The following is a 15,554-nucleotide window of genomic DNA, read 5'->3' as shown; positions in this document are numbered from 1 at the left end:
GGATTAAGGATTTCCAATATCTTGTAAGGCCCAATAAAACGAGGTTTAAATTTGGGAGAGGAGACCTTCATAGGAACAAAGCGGGAAGAAAGCCATACCAAATCCCCAACGCGTAGTCGGGGACCCACACCGCGGCGGCGGTTGGCAAAGCGCTGAGCCTTCTCCTGTGACAACTTCAAGTTGTCCACCACATGATTCCAGATCTGCTGCAACCTATCCACCACAGAATCCACCCCAGGACAGTCAGAAGGCTCCACATGACCCGAAGAAAAGCGAGGATGGAAACCAGAGTTGCAGAAAAAAGGCGAAACCAAGGTGGCGGAACTAGCCCGATTATTAAGGGCAAACTCAGCCAACGGCAAGAATGTCACCCAATCGTCCTGATCAGCAGAGACAAAACACCTCAAATAAGCCTCCAAAGTCTGATTGGTTCGCTCCGTCTGTCCATTAGTCTGAGGATGGAAAGCAGACGAAAACGACAAATCAATGCCCATCCTACTACAAAAGGATCGCCAGAACCTGGAAACGAACTGGGATCCTCTGTCTGACACAATATTCTCAGGGATGCCGTGCAAACGAACCACGTTCTGGAAAAACACAGGAACCAGATCGGAAGAGGAAGGCAGCTTAGGCAAAGGAACCAAATGGACCATCTTGGAGAAGCGATCACATATCACCCAGATAACAGACATGCCCTGAGATAGCGGAAGATCAGAAATGAAATCCATGGAGATATGTGTCCAAGGTCTCTTCGGGACAGGCAAGGGCAAGAGCAAACCGCTGGCACGAGAACAGCAAGGCTTAGCTCGAGCACAAGTCCCACAGGACTGCACAAATGACCGCACATCCCTTGACAAGGAAGGCCACCAAAAGGACCTGGCCACCAGATCTCTGGTGCCAAAAATTCCCGGGTGACCTGCCAACACCGAGGAATGAACCTCGGAAATGATTCTGCTGGTCCACTTATCCGGGACAAACAGTCTGTCAGGTGGACAAGACTCAGGCCTATCAGCCTGAAATCTCTGCAACACACGTCGCAGATCCGGAGAAATAGCTGACAAGATAACTCCATCTTTAAGAATACCAACAGGATCAGCGACTCCAGGAGCATCAGGCACAAAGCTCCTAGAAAGAGCATCGGCCTTCGCATTCTTTGAACCTGGTAAATACGAGACAACAAAATCAAAGCGGGAGAAAAACAATGACCAGCGGGCCTGTCTCGGATTAAGGCGTTTAGCAGACTCGAGATACATCAGATTTTTGTGATCAGTCAAGACCACCACACGATGCTTAGCACCCTCGAGCCAATGACGCCACTCCTCAAATGCCCATTTCATGGCCAACAACTCCCGATTGCCCACATCATAATTTCGCTCGGCAGGCGAAAACTTCCTAGAGAAAAAGGCACAAGGTTTCATAACAGAGCAACCAGGGCCTCTCTGCGACAAAACGGCCCCTGCCCCAATCTCCGAAGCATCCACCTCAACCTGAAAGGGAAGTGAGACGTCAGGCTGGCACAAAACAGGCGCCGAAGTAAACCGGCGTTTCAACTCCTGGAAAGCCTCCACGGCAGCAGGAGCCCAGTTAGCTACATCGGAGCCCTTCTTGGTCATATCCGTCAAAGGTTTCACAATGCTAGAAAAATTAGCGATAAAACGACGGTAGAAGTTAGCGAAGCCCAAGAACTTCTGAAGACTCTTAACTGACGAGGGCTGAGTCCAATCAAGAATAGCTCGGACCTTGACTGGGTCCATCTCCACAGCAGAAGGGGAAAAAATGAACCCCAAAAAGGGAACCTTCTGCACACCAAAGAGACACTTTGAGCCCTTGACAAACAAAGAATTTTCACGCAAAATTTTAAAGACCAACCTGACCTGCTCCACATGCGAATCCCAATTGTCAGAAAAAAACAAAATATCATCCAGATAAACAATCAAAAATTTATCCAGATACTTCCGGAAAATGTCATGCATAAAGGACTGAAAAACTGAAGGCGCATTGGAGAGCCCAAAAGGCATCACCAAGTACTCAAAATGACCTTCGGGCGTATTGAATGCGGTTTTCCATTCATCACCTTGCTTAATGCGCACAAGGTTGTACGCACCACGAAGGTCTATCTTGGTGAACCACTTGGCACCCTTAATCCGGGCAAACAAGTCAGACAACAGCGGTAAAGGATACTGAAATTTGACAGTGATCTTATTTAAAAGTCGATAATCAATACAAGGTCTCAAAGATCCGTCCTTTTTTGCCACAAAAAAGAATCCCGCACCAAGAGGGGAAGAAGACGGACGAATATGTCCTTTCTCCAGAGACTCCTTGATATATGAACGCATAGCGGTATGTTCAGGTACCGACAGATTAAACAGTCTTCCCTTAGGAAATTTACTGCCTGGGATCAAATCTATAGCACAGTCACAGTCCCTATGAGGAGGCAGTGCACTGGACTCAGACTCACTGAAGACATCCTGATAATCAGACAAATACTCCGGAACTTCCGAAGGCGTAGAAGAAGCAATAGACACAGGCAGGGAATCCCCATGAATACCACGACAGCCCCAACTTGAGACTGACATAGCCTTCCAGTCCAGGACTGGATTATGGGTCTGTAACCATGGCAGCCCTAAAACAACCAAATCATGCATTTTATGTAGAACGAGAAAACGTATCACCTCGCGGTGTTCAGGAGTCATGCACATGGTAACCTGTGTCCAATACTGCGGCTTATTTTCTGCCAATGGCGTAGCATCAATACCCCTAAGAGGAATAGGATTTTCTAATGGTTCAAGAGTAAAACCACAGCGCTTAGCAAATGAGAGATCCATGAGACTCAGGGCAGCACCTGAATCTACAAACGCCATGACAGGATAAGATGACAGTGAGCAAATCAAAGTTACAGACAGAATAAATTTAGGTTGCAAATTACCAACGGTGACAGGACTAACAACCTTAGCTATACGTTTAGAGCATGCTGAGATAACATGTGTAGAATCACCACAGTAGTAGCACAAGCCATTCCGGCGTCTATGAATTTTCCGCTCATTTCTAGTCAGGATTCTATCACATTGCATTAAATCAGGTGTCTGTTCAGACAACACCATGAGGGAATTTGCGGTTTTTCTATCACATTGCACCGAATTAGGTGTCTGTTCAGACAACACCATGAGGGAATTTGCGGTTTTGCGCTCCCGCAACCGCCGGTCAATTTGAATAGCCAGTGCCATAGTATCATTCAGACCTGTGGGAATGGGAAAACCCACCATAACATTCTTAATGGCTTCAGAAAGGCCATTTCTAAAATTAGCGGCCAGTGCACACTCGTTCCAATGTGTCAGCACGGACCATTTCCGAAATTTTTGGCAATACACTTCAGCCTCGTCCTGCCCCTGAGACATAGCCAGCAAGGCCTTTTCTGCCTGAATCTCAAGATTGGGTTCCTCATAAAGTAAACCGAGCGCCAGAAAAAACGCATCAAGATCAGCCAATGCCGGATCTCCTGGCGCCAGCGAAAAAGCCCAATCCTGAGGGTCGCCCCGTAAGAACGAAATAACAATTTTTACTTGCTGAGCAGAATCTCCAGATGAACAGGGTCTCAGGGACAAAAACAATTTACAATTATTCACGAAATTCCTAAACTTAAACCTGTCTCCGGAAAACAGTTCAGGAATCGGTATTTTAGGTTCTGACCTAGGATTTCTGATAACATAGTCTTGTATGCCTTGCACACGAGTAGCCAGCTGGTCCACACTTGTAATCAAGGTCTGGACATTCATGTCTGCAGCAAGCATAGCCACTCTGAGGTAAAGGGGAAGAAGAAAAAAAAAAAAAACTCAGAATCTTCTTTCTTATAATCCCTCTTCTGCAATGCATTAAACATTTAATACTGGCCTGGCAAACTGTTATGACCCCAATGGCGAGGGTCTCAGAGGAACGTGGAAGTCTGCAGAATACAAAAATCCAGCTCATAGGGCAGTGGTAACTGGGTTGACCATATATCTACTCCTAACGCCAACACTAGAAGTAGCCGGGGATCATTCCTACGTTGATTCTAGATGACACGCGCCAGCCGGAGAATCTAGCTACCCCTAGTAGAGGAAAACAAAGACCTTTCTTGCCTCCAGAGAAGGGGACCCCAAAGCTGGATAGAAGCCCCCCACAAATAATGACGGTGAGGTAAGAGGAAATGACAAACACAGAAATGAACCAGGTTTAGCACAGAGAGGCCCGCTTACTGATAGCAGAATAAAGAAAGGTAACTTATATGGTCAACAAAAACCCTATCAAAATCCACACTGGAAATTCAAGAACCCCCGAACCGTCTAACGGTCCGGGGGGAGAACACCAGCCCCCCTAGAGCTTCCAGCAAAGGTCAGGATATAGATTTGGAACAAGCTGGACAAAAATACAAAACCAAAACAAATAGCAAAAAGCAAAAGGCAGACTTAGCTGATATAACTGGAACCAGGATCAGTAGACAAGAGCACAGCAGACTAGCTCTGATAACTACGTTGCCAGGCATTGAACTGAAGGTCCAGGGAGCTTATATAGCAACACCCCTAAGTAACGACCCAGGTGCGGATAAAAGGAATGACAGAAAAACCAGAGTCAAAAAACTAGTAACCACTAGAGGGAGCAAAAAGCAAATTCACAACACACCCCAATCCGTGACATATTGGTGGCAGTGGTCAGGAATCCCTGTGGATTTTGTGACAAACTGCTGGCCGCAGCTAAGGGATCTTGACAGTCACGGTGTGAATCGTGACAGTGATTACAAGTGTACAGCAGATTGCGCTGTATACAGGTTATTACACTGTATAAGGTTCGGTACAGTGTATCGGGGTGATTACATGTGTACAGCAGATTGCACTGTATACAGGTTATTACACTGTATAAGGTTCGGTACAGTGTATCGGGGGTGATTACATGTGTACAGCAGATTGCACTGTATACAGGTTATTACACTGTATAAGGTTCGGTACAGTGTATCGGGGGTGATTACATGTGTACAGCAGGTTACACTGTATACAGGTTATTACACTGTGTAAGGTTCGGTACAGTGTATCGGGGGTGATAACATGTGTACAGCAGATTGCACTGTATACAGGTTATTACACTGTGTAAGGTTCGGTACAGTGTATCGGGGGTGATTACATGTGTACAGCAGATTGCACTGTATACAGGTTATTACACTGTATAAGGTTCGGTACAGTGTATCGGGGGTGATTACATGTGTACAGCAGGTTGCACTGTATACCGGTTATTACACTGTGTAAGGTTCGGTACAGTGTATCGGGGGTGATTACATGTGTACAGCAGATTGCACTGTATACCGGTTATTACACTGTGTAAGGTTCGGTACAGTGTATCGGGGGTGATTACATGTGTACAGCAGATTGCACTGTATACAGGTTATTACACTGTATAAGGTTCGGTACAGTGTATCGGGGGTGATTACATGTGTACAGCAGATTGCACTGTATACAGGTTATTACACTGTATAAGGTTCGGTACAGTGTATCGGGGGTGATTACATGTGTACAGCAGATTGCACTGTATACAGGTTATTACACTGTGTAAGGTTCGGTACAGTGTATCGGGGGTGATTACATGTGTACAGCAGATTGCACTGTATACAGGTTATTACACTGTGTAAGGTTCGGTACAGTGTATCGGGGGTGATTACATGTGTACAGCAGATTACACTGTATACAGGTTATTACACTGTGTAAGGTTCGGTACAGTGTATCGGGGGTGATTACATGTGTACAGCAGATTGCACTGTATACAGGTTATTACACTGTGTAAGGTTCGGTACAGTGTATCGGGGGTGATTACATGTGTACAGCAGATTGCACCGTATACAGGTTATTACAGTGTGTAAGGTTCGGTACAGTGTATCGGGGGTGATTACATGTGCACAGCAGATTACACTGTATACAGGTTATTACACTGTATAAGGTTCGGTACAGTGTATCGGGGGTGATTACATGTGCACAGCAGATTGCACTGTATACCGGTTATCACACTGTGTAAGGTTCGGTACAGTGTATCGGGGGTGATTACATGTGTACAGCAGATTACACCGTATACAGGTTATTACACTGTGTAAGGTTCGGTACAGTGTATCGGGGGTGATTACATGTGTACAGCAGATTGCACTGTATACAGGTTATTACACTGTGTAAGGTTCGGTACAGTGTATCGGGGGTGATTACATGTGTACAGCAGATTACACTGTATACAGGTTATTACACTGTGTAAGGTTCGGTACAGTGTATCGGGGGTGATTACATGTGTACAGCAGATTGCACTGTATACAAGTTATTACACTGTATAAGGTTCGGTACAGTGTATCGGGGGTGATTACATGTGTACAGCAGATTACACTGTATACAGGTTATTACACTGTATAAGGTTCGGTACAGTGTATCGGGGGTGATTACATGTGTACAGCAGATTACACTGTATACAGGTTATTACACTGTATAAGGTTCGGTACAGTGTATCGGGGGTGATTACATGTGTACAGCAGGTTACACTGTATACAGGTTATTACACTGTGTAAGGTTCGGTACAGTGTATCGGGGGTGATTACATGTGTACAGCAGATTGCACTGTATACAGGTTATTACACTGTGTAAGGTTCGGTACAGTGTATCGGGGGTGATTACATGTGTACAGCAGATTACACTGTATACAGGTTATTACACTGTATAAGGTTCGGTACAGTGTATCGGGGGTGATTACATGTGTACAGCAGATTGCACCGTATACAGGTTATTACACTGTATAAGGTTCGGTACAGTGTATCGGGGTGATTACATGTGTACAGCAGGTTGCACCGTATACAGGTTATTACACTGTGTAAGGTTCGGTACAGTGTATCGGGGGTGATTACATGTGTACAGCAGATTGCACTGTATACAGGTTATTACACTGTGTAAGGTTCGGTACAGTGTATCGGGGGTGATTACATGTGTACAGCAGATTGCACCGTATACAGGTTATTACACTGTGTAAGGTTCGGTACAGTGTATCGGGGGTGATTACATGTGTACAGCAGATTGCACTGTATACAGGTTATTACACTGTATAAGGTTCGGTACAGTGTATCGGGGGTGATTACATGTGTACAGCAGGTTGCACTGTATACAGGTTATTACACTGTGTAAGGTTCGGTACAGTGTATCGGGGGTGATTACATGTGTACAGCAGATTACACTGTATACAGGTTATTACACTGTGTAAGGTTCGGTACAGTGTATCGGGGGTGATTACATGTGTACAGCAGATTGCACCGTATACAGGTTATTACACTGTATAAGGTTCGGTACAGTGTATCGGGGTGATTACATGTGTACAGCAGATTGCACCGTATACAGGTTATTACACTGTATAAGGTTCGGTACAGTGTATCGGGGTGATTACATGTGTACAGCAGATTACACTGTATACAGGTTATTACACTGTATAAGGTTCGGTACAGTGTATCGGGGGTGATTACATGTGTACAGCAGGTTACACTGTATGCAGGTTATTACACTGTATAAGGTTCGGTACAGTGTATCGGGGGTGATTACATGTGTACAGCAGATTGCACTGTATACAGGTTATTACACTGTATAAGGTTCGGTACAGTGTATCGGGGGTGATTACATGTGTACAGCAGATTGCACTGTATACAAGTTATTACACTGTGTAAGGTTCGGTACAGTGTATCGGGGGTGATTACATGCGTACAGCAGATTGCACTGTATACAGGTTATTACACTGTATAAGGTTCGGTACAGTGTATCGGGGGTGATTACATGCGTACAGCAGATTGCACTGTATACAGGTTATTACACTGTATAAGGTTCGGTACAGTGTATCGGGGGTGATTACATGTGTACAGCAGGTTGCACTGTATACAGGTTATTACACTGTATAAGGTTCGGTACAGTGTATCGGGGGTGATTACATGTGTACAGCAGGTTGCACTGTATACAGGTTATTACACTGTATAAGGTTCGGTACAGTGTATCGGGGGTGATTACATGTGTACAGCAGGTTGCACTGTATACAGGTTATTACACTGCATAAGGTTCGGTACAGTGTATCGGGGGTGATTACATGTGTACAGCAGGTTGCACTGTATACAGGTTATTACACTGCATAAGGTTCGGTACAGTGTATCGGGGGTGATTACATGTGTACAGCAGGTTGCACTGTATACAGGTTATTACACTGCATAAGGTTCGGTACAGTGTATCGGGGGTGATTACATGTGTACAGCAGATTACACTGTATACAGGTTATTACACTGTATAAGGTTCGGTACAGTGTATCGGGGGTGATTACATGTGTACAGCAGGTTACACTGTATACAGGTTATTACACTGTATAAGGTTCGGTACAGTGTATCGGGGGTGATTACATGTGTACAGCAGGTTACACTGTATACAGGTCATTACACTGTATAAGGTTCGGTACAGTGTATCGGGGGTGATTACATGTGTACAGCAGGTTACACTGTATACAGGTTATTACACTGTATAAGGTTCGGGACAGTGTATCGGGGGTGATTACATGTGTACAGCAGGTTGCACTGTATACAGGTTATTACACTGTATAAGGTTCGGTACAGTGTATCGGGGGTGATTACATGTGTACAGCAGGTTGCACTGTATACAGGTTATTACACTGTATAAGGTTCGGTACAGTGTATCGGGGGTGATTACATGTGTACAGCAGGTTGCACTGTATACAGGTTATTACACTGTATAAGGTTCGGTACAGTGTATCGGGGGTGATTACATGTGTACAGCAGATTACACTGTATACAGGTTATTACACTGTGTAAGGTTCGGTACATTGTATCGGGGGTGATTACATGTGTACAGCAGATTGCACTGTATACAGGTTATTACACTGTATAAGGTTCGGTACAGTGTATCGGGGGTGATTACATGTGTACAGCAGATTACACTGTATACAGGTTATTACACTGTATAAGGTTCGGTACAGTGTATCGGGGGTGATTACATGTGTACAGCAGATTGCACCGTATACAGGTTATTACACTGTATAAGGTTCGGTACAGTGTATCGGGGGTGATTACATGTGTACAGCAGATTGCACCGTATACAGGTTATTACACTGTATAAGGTTCGGTACAGTGTATCGGGGGTGATTACATGTGTGCAGCAGATTGCACCGTATACAGGTTATTACACTGTATAAGGTTCGGTACAGTGTATCGGGGGTGATTACATGTGTGCAGCAGATTACACTGTATACAGGTTATTACACTGTATAAGGTTCGGTACAGTGTATCGGGGGTGATTACATGTGTACAGCAGATTGCACTGTATACAGGTTATTACACTGTATAAGGTTCGGTACAGTGTATCGGGGGTGATTACATGTGTACAGCAGATTGCACTGTATACAGGTTATTACACTGTATAAGGTTCGGTACAGTGTATCGGGGTGATTACATGTGTACAGCAGATTGCACTGTATACAGGTTATTACATTGTATAAGGTTCGGTACAGCGTATCGGGGGTGATTACATGTGTACAGCAGATTGCACTGTATACAGGTTATTACACTGTATAAGGTTCGGTACAGGGTATCGGGGTGATTACATGTGTACAGCAGATTGCACTGTATACAGGTTATTACACTGTATAAGGTTCGGTACAGTGTATCGGGGGTGATTACATGTGTACAGCAGATTACACTGTATACAGGTTATTACACTGTATAAGGTTCGGTACAGTGTATCGGGGGTGATTACATGTGTACAGCAGATTGCACTGTATACAGGTTATTACACTGTATAAGGTTCGGTACAGCGTATCGGGGGTGATTACATGTGTACAGCAGGTTACACTGTATACAGGTTATTACACTGTATAAGGTTCGGTACAGCGTATCGGGGGTGATTACATGTGTACAGCAGGTTACACTGTATACAGGTTATTACACTGTATAAGGTTCGGTACAGTGTATCGGGGGTGATTACATGTGTACAGCAGGTTACACTGTATACAGGTTATTACACTGTATAAGGTTCGGTACAGTGTATCGGGGGTGATTACATGTGTACAGCAGGTTACACTGTATACAGGTTATTACACTGTATAAGGTTCGGTACAGTGTATCGGGGGTGATTACATGTGTACAGCAGGTTGCACTGTATACAGGTTATTACACTGTATAAGGTTCGGTACAGTGTATCGGGGGTGATTACATGTGTACAGCAGGTTACACTGTATACAGGTTATTACACTGTATAAGGTTCGGTACAGTGTATCGGGGGTGATTACATGTGTACAGCAGATTGCACTGTATACAGGTTATTACACTGTATAAGGTTCGGTACAGTGTATCGGGGGTGATTACATGTGTACAGCAGATTGCACTGTATACAGGTTATTACACTGTATAAGGTTCGGTACAGTGTATCGGGGGTGATTACATGTGTACAGCAAATTGCACTGTATACAGGTTATTACACTTTATAAGGTTCGGTACAGTGTATCGGGGGTGATTACATGTGTACAGCAGATTGCACTGTATACAGGTTATTACACTTTATAAGGTTCGGTACAGTGTATCGGGGGTGATTACATGTGTACAGCAGATTGCACTGTATACAGGTTATTACACTGTATAAGGTTCGGTACAGTGTATCGGGGGTGATTACATGTGTACAGCAGATTGCACTGTATACAGGTTATTACACTGTATAAGGTTCGGTACAGTGTATCGGGGGTGATTACATGTGTACAGCAGATTACACTGTATACAGGTTATTACACTGTGTAAGGTTCGGTACAGTGTATCGGGGGTGATTACATGTGTACAGCAGATTACACTGTATACAGGTTATTACACTGTATAAGGTTCGGTACAGTGTATCGGGGGTGATTACATGTGTACAGCAGATTGCACCGTATACAGGTTATTACACTGTATAAGGTTCGGTACAGTGTATCGGGGGTGATTACATGTGTACAGCAGATTGCACCGTATACAGGTTATTACACTGTATAAGGTTCGGTACAGTGTATCGGGGGTGATTACATGTGTGCAGCAGATTACACTGTATACAGGTTATTACACTGTATAAGGTTCGGTACAGTGTATCGGGGGTGATTACATGTGTGCAGCAGATTACACTGTATACAGGTTATTACACTGTATAAGGTTCGGTACAGTGTATCGGGGGTGATTACATGTGTACAGCAGGTTACACTGTATACAGGTTATTACACTGTATAAGGTTCGGTACAGTGTATCGGGGGTGATTACATGTGTACAGCAGATTACACTGTATACAGGTTATTACACTGTATAAGGTTCGGTACAGTGTATCGGGGGTGATTACATGTGTACAGCAGATTGCACTGTATACAGGTTATTACACTGTATAAGGTTCGGTACAGAGTATCGGGGTGATTACATGTGTACAGCAGATTGCACTGTATACAGGTTATTACACTGTATAAGGTTCGGTACAGCGTATCGGGGGTGATTACATGTGTACAGCAGATTGCACTGTATACAGGTTATTACACTGTATAAGGTTCGGTACAGTGTATCGGGGGTGATTACATGTGTACAGCAGATTGCACTGTATACAGGTTATTACACTTTATAAGGTTTGGTACAGTGTATCGGGGGTGATTACATGTGTACAGCAGATTGCACTGTATACAGGTTATTACATTGTATAAGGTTCGGTACAGTGTATCGGGGGTGATTACATGTGTACAGCAGATTACACTGTATACAGGTTATTACACTGTATAAGGTTCGGTACAGTGTATCGGGGGTGATTACATGTGTACAGCAGATTACACTGTATACAGGTTATTACACTGTATAAGGTTCGGTACAGTGTATCGGGGGTGATTACATGTGTACAGCAGGTTACACCGTATACAGGTTATTACACTGTATAAGGTTCGGTACAGTGTATCGGGGTGATTACATGTGTACAGCAGATTGCACTGTATACAGGTTATTACACTGTATAAGGTTCGGTACAGTGTATCGGGGGTGATTACATGTGTACAGCAGGTTACACTGTATACAGGTTATTACACTGTGTAAGGTTCGGTACAGTGTATCGGGGGTGATTACATGTGTACAGCAGATTGCACTGTATACAGGTTATTACAGTGTGTAAGGTTTGATACAGTGTATCGGGGGTGATTACATGTGTACAGCAGATTGCACTGTATACAGGTTATTACACTGTATAAGGTTCGGTACAGTGTATCGGGGGTGATTACATGTGTACAGCAGATTGCACTGTATACAGGTTATTACACTGTGTAAGGTTCGGTACAGTGTATCGGGGGTGATTACATGTGTACAGCAGGTTACACCGTATACAGGTTATTACACTGTATAAGGTTCGGTACAGTGTATCGGGGGTGATTACATGTGTACAGCAGATTGCACTGTATACAGGTTATTACAGTGTGTAAGGTTCGGTACAGTGTATCGGGGGTGATTACATGTGTACAGCAGGTTACACTGTATACAGGTTATTACACTGTGTAAGGTTCGGTACAGTGTATCGGGGGTGATTACATGTGTACAGCAGATTGCACTGTATACAGGTTATTACAGTGTGTAAGGTTTGATACAGTGTATCGGGGGTGATTACATGTGTACAGCAGATTGCACTGTATACAGGTTATTACACTGTATAAGGTTTGGTACAGTGTATCGGGGGTGATTACATGTGTACAGCAGATTGCACTGTATACAGGTTATTACACTGTATAATGTTCGGTACAGTGTATCGGGGGTGATTACATGTGTACAGCAGATTGCACTGTATACGGGTTATTACACTGTGTAAGGTTCGGTACAGTGTATCGGGGGTGATTACATGTGTACAGCAGATTGCACTGTATACAGGTTATTACACTGTATAAGGTTTGGTACAGTGTATCGGGGGTGATTACATGTGTACAGCAGATTGCACTGTATACAGGTTATTACACTGTATAAGGTTCGGTACAGTGTATCGGGGGTGATTACATGTGTACAGCAGATTGCACTGTATACAGGTTATTACACTGTGTAAGGTTCGGTACAGTGTATCGGGGGTGATTACATGTGTACAGCAGATTGCACTGTATACAGGTTATTACACTGTATAAGGTTCGGTACAGTGTATCGGGGGTGATTACATGTGTACAGCAGATTGCACTGTATACAGGTTATTACACTGTGTAAGGTTCGGTACAGTGTATCGGGGGTGATTACATGTGTACAGCAGATTGCACTGTATACAGGTTATTACACTGTATAAGTTTTGGTACAGTGTATCGGGGGTGATTACATGTGTACAGCAGATTGCACTGTATACAGGTTATTACACTGTATAAGGTTCGGTACAGTGTATCGGGGGTGATTACATGTGTACAGCAGATTGCACTGTATACAGGTTATTACACTGTATAAGGTTCGGTACAGTGTATCGGGGGTGATTACATGTGTACAGCAGGTTACACTGTATACAGGTTATTACACTGTATAAGGTTCGGTACAGTGTATCGGGGGTGATTACATGTGTACAGCAGATTGCACTGTATACAGGTTATTACACTGTATAAGGTTCGGTACAGTGTATCGGGGGTGATTACATGTGTACAGCAGATTGCACTGTATACAGGTTATTACACTATAAGGTTCGGTACAGTGTATCGGGGGTGATTACATGTGTACAGCAGATTGCACTGTATACAGGTTATTACACTGTGTAAGGTTCGGTACAGTGTATCGGGGGTGATTACATGTGTACAGCAGATTGCACTGTATACAGGTTATTACACTATAAGGTTCGGTACAGTGTATCGGGGTGATTACATGTGTACAGCAGATTGCACTGTATACAGGTTATTACACTGTATAAGGTTCGGTACAGTGTATCGGGGGTGATTACATGTGCACAGCAGATTGCACTGTATACAGGTTATTACATTGTGTAAGGTTCGGTACAGTGTATCGGGGGTGATTACATGTGTACAGCAGATTGCACTGTATACAGGTTATTACACTGTATAAGGTTCGGTACAGCGTATCGGGGGTGATTACATGTGTACAGCAGATTACACTGTATACAGGTTATTACACTGTGTAAGGTTCGGTACAGTGTATCGGGGGTGATTACATGTGTACAGCAGATTGCACTGTATACAGGTTATTACACTGTATAAGGTTCGGTACAGTGTATCGGGGGTGATTACATGTGTACAGCAGATTGCACTGTATACAGGTTATTACACTGTATAAGGTTCGGTACAGTGTATCGGGGGTGATTACATGTGTACAGCAGATTGCACTGTATACAGGTTATTACACTGTATAAGGTTCGGTACAGTGTATCGGGGGTGATTACATGTGTACAGCAGATTGCACTGTATACAGGTTATTACACTGTATAAGGTTCGGTACAGCGTATCGGGGTGATTACATGTGTACAGCAGATTACACTGTATACAGGTTATTACACTGTATAAGGTTCGGTACAGCGTATCGGGGGTGATTACATGTGTACAGCAGATTACACTGTATACAGGTTATTACACTGTATAAGGTTCGGTACAGTGTATCGGGGGTGATTACATGTGTACAGCAGATTGCACTGTATACAGGTTATTACACTGTGTAAGGTTCGGTACAGTGTATCGGGGGTGATTACATGTGTACAGCAGATTACACTGTATACAGGTTATTACACTGTATAAGGTTCGGTACAGTGTATCGGGGTGATTACATGTGTACAGCAGATTGCACTGTATACAGGTTATTACACTGTATAAGGTTCGGTACAGTGTATCGGGGGTGATTACATGTGTACAGCAGATTACACTGTATACAGGTTATTACACTGTATAAGGTTCGGTACAGTGTATCGGGGGTGATTACATGTGTACAGCAGATTGCACTGTATACAGGTTATTACACTGTGTAAGGTTCGGTACAGTGTATCGGGGGTGATTACATGTGTACAGCAGGTTGCACTGTATACAGGTTATTACACTGTGTAAGGTTCGGTACAGTGTATCGGGGGTGATTACATGTGTACAGCAGATTGCACTGTATACAGGTTATTACACTGTATAAGGTTCGGTACAGTGTATCGGGGGTGATTACATGTGTACAGCAGATTGCACTGTATACAGGTTATTACACTGTATAAGGTTCGGTACAGCGTATCGGGGTGATTACATGTGTACAGCAGATTACACTGTATACATGTTATTACACTGTATAAGGTTCGGTACAGCGTATCGGGGGTGATTACATGTGTACAGCAGATTACACTGTATACAGGTTATTACACTGTATAAGGTTCGGTACAGTGTATCGGGGGTGATTACATGTGTACAGCAGATTGCACTGTATACAGGTTATTACACTGTGTAAGGTTCGGTACAGTGTATCGGGGGTGATTACATGTGTACAGCAGATTACACTGTATACAGGTTATTACACTGTATAAGGTTCGGTACAGTGTATCGGGGTGATTACATGTGTA

The sequence above is a fragment of the Ranitomeya variabilis genome, chromosome 2 (assembly GCF_051348905.1).
Source record: "Ranitomeya variabilis isolate aRanVar5 chromosome 2, aRanVar5.hap1, whole genome shotgun sequence".
NCBI lineage: Eukaryota > Metazoa > Chordata > Amphibia > Anura > Dendrobatidae > Ranitomeya > Ranitomeya variabilis.
The sequence above is the reverse complement of the archived record's forward strand: the minus strand, read 5'-3'. Positions refer to the sequence as shown.